We start from the raw sequence: 3,254 nt of genomic DNA, 5'->3' as shown, positions 1-3,254 counted from the left end.
AAATTAAATAAAGATTTAATTATTCTATTGGTCTTTATAGTTTTGTAAAATTTTTAATTAGATCCCTATATTTTTTTTAATTTGGTCCTTGCACCTATTTTTTTAATTGGATTTTTATACTTTTTTTCTTTTATTTGGGTTCCTGTACTATTTTTTTTTTAATTGGGTTCTTATACAATTAACCAATTACTGTCAAGAGGGACCTAATTAAAAAGAATATTTGGTACAAAGACTAAATTAAAAGAAAAAAAAATATAAGAACCTAATTAAAAATTTTGCAAAACTATAAGGATCAATAAAATAATTAAACTTTAAAAAAATAATAAAATATAAATTAATATTAAATTAAATAAATAAAAATACCAAATTTTATTGGATCTAATTCCACCATTAAAATTGAAACATTTATACTGCACCCAAAAAAATAAATCTGTGCCTTTAGAGGTTAGGTGAATAGCTTTTCCTTATTTTTAAGAGGCGGTTTCCTGTTTTGAGATAATGAGGCTTGGTTTGGTAAAATTTTTTAAAAAAGTGTTTGTACTTTTTAAAAGTTCAAGTTTTTTATTCTGTATTTAGTAAATAAAAAAGATTATATGCTTGTACTTGCAGCTTGTAAAAGATTGGGATACTTTTGAAAGCACCTAAGATAGAGCTTTTTAAAGTTGGCTTGTGCTTTTCAAAATTTAAAAGTCTAATATAACTTCATATATTAACTAATTTTTAAATTTAATACTTACATTTATGTTTATTATAGTATTTTTAAAATTTAAAAGTTATTTTACCAAACACAATTGATGTTGTATGTGTTTATTAAAAGCTATTTTTTATTTGATTTACCAAACATAATTGTTACAACTTTTAAAAATGCATCTTTTAAAAGTTAACTTTTATAAGCTACTTTTGAAAAGTAAAAGTTTTACCAAACTAAGTTTGAGAGTTTAGATATCAAAGTTAATTTCTTTTTCTTTTCTTGAAAAACTTATAATGAGTATTGGGGAAGGAGATTTTATATTTTTGGTATTAAAAAAAGATAATTTTAATTAGATTTTTAGTTTTTATGATCAAGAAGTCTTTTAATATGTTTAATGTGTTAAAAAGTCCATTTTCAACCCAAATCCAAGAAATGTTAAAGTTTTGAAATTGAAAATGATAGAACAAGTACAAAAAGTGGAAATTGAACACAACAATCCTAATTGAAAGTGAGACAACTACTCAATTAAATTAAGTTTATCTTTTGATATAAGTACTACTAATATTTTTATAAATTATTTAGTGTAAATTAACTAGTACTATTGAGTTTTGAGCTTTCCTTTTATGTCAGGAGAAAATTTAAATATTAGGATCTAAGTTTATGGTTACTTTTAGATAAAAGTAAAATGGCTGTGATGACTAAAAATTGTGTAAAAAAAGTCTAATTAAAGAGAACATATAAATACTTGAGAGAAGAAAAGAAAAAAAAAGTTATTTTTGCACAAATACAAAGTTATTATTATGAATTAGCCGCTACAACTTTGTTAACCAATGGATTGAGTTTAAATTCAAATGGTGTGTTTTAGACATTTGTTTCTTCACTTTGAACTTTTAAATTTAAAATATAAATTAATATTAAATTAAATAAATAAAAATACCAAATTTTATTGGATCTAATTCCACCATTAAAATTGAAACATTTATACTGCACCCAAAAAAATAAATCTGTGCCTTTAGAGGTTAGGTGAATAGCTTTTCCTTATTTTTAAGAGGCGGTTTCCTGTTTTGAGATAATGAGGCTTGGTTTGGTAAAATTTTTTAAAAAAGTGTTTGTACTTTTTAAAAGTTCAAGTTTTTTATTCTGTATTTAGTAAATAAAAAAGATTATATGCTTGTACTTGCAGCTTGTAAAAGATTGGGATACTTTTGAAAGCACCTAAGATAGAGCTTTTTAAAGTTGGCTTGTGCTTTTCAAAATTTAAAAGTCTAATATAACTTCATATATTAACTAATTTTTAAATTTAATACTTACATTTATGTTTATTATAGTATTTTTAAAATTTAAAAGTTATTTTACCAAACACAATTGATGTTGTATGTGTTTATTAAAAGCTATTTTTTATTTGATTTACCAAACATAATTGTTACAACTTTTAAAAATGCATCTTTTAAAAGTTAACTTTTATAAGCTACTTTTGAAAAGTAAAAGTTTTACCAAACTAAGTTTGAGAGTTTAGATATCAAAGTTAATTTCTTTTTCTTTTCTTGAAAAACTTATAATGAGTATTGGGGAAGGAGATTTTATATTTTTGGTATTAAAAAAAGATAATTTTAATTAGATTTTTAGTTTTTATGATCAAGAAGTCTTTTAATATGTTTAATGTGTTAAAAAGTCCATTTTCAACCCAAATCCAAGAAATGTTAAAGTTTTGAAATTGAAAATGATAGAACAAGTACAAAAAGTGGAAATTGAACACAACAATCCTAATTGAAAGTGAGACAACTACTCAATTAAATTAAGTTTATCTTTTGATATAAGTACTACTAATATTTTTATAAATTATTTAGTGTAAATTAACTAGTACTATTGAGTTTTGAGCTTTCCTTTTATGTCAGGAGAAAATTTAAATATTAGGATCTAAGTTTATGGTTACTTTTAGATAAAAGTAAAATGGCTGTGATGACTAAAAATTGTGTAAAAAAAGTCTAATTAAAGAGAACATATAAATACTTGAGAGAAGAAAAGAAAAAAAAAGTTATTTTTGCACAAATACAAAGTTATTATTATGAATTAGCCGCTACAACTTTGTTAACCAATGGATTGAGTTTAAATTCAAATGGTGTGTTTTAGACATTTGTTTCTTCACTTTGAACTTTTAAATTTTTGAATTAGAGGTTTGTGATTGAAGTTATAGGCCAATCAACAGCAACTCTATTTTTGTACTATTTTTATCTTTTTGGTTATTATTTATAAGCATTGATGGTTGAATTGATTGGCTTGTTGTATATATGATTATGCAATGATTTGTGACTCTCTTGTACCTTATTTTAATTGTAGTAAAACTATCTCAAAAAAAAAAATATTTTCAATAGGTTTGGTGTGCTAAAGAGCTTGATAAGTGATGGGGGCGAGTAGTCATTTTTGCAACAAGCATTTGAATACCCTTCTCCAAAAGTATGGAGTGACTCACGAAATTGCAACACCATACCACCCACAAACTAGTGGTCAGGCTGAAATATCAAATAGAGAGCTTAAGAGGATATAAGAGAAGACGATTGGAGCT

This window comes from Arachis ipaensis, chromosome B07, assembly GCF_000816755.2.
Source record: "Arachis ipaensis cultivar K30076 chromosome B07, Araip1.1, whole genome shotgun sequence".
NCBI classification, from domain to species: Eukaryota; Viridiplantae; Streptophyta; class Magnoliopsida; order Fabales; family Fabaceae; genus Arachis; species Arachis ipaensis.
This window is presented reverse-complemented; position numbering follows the sequence as displayed.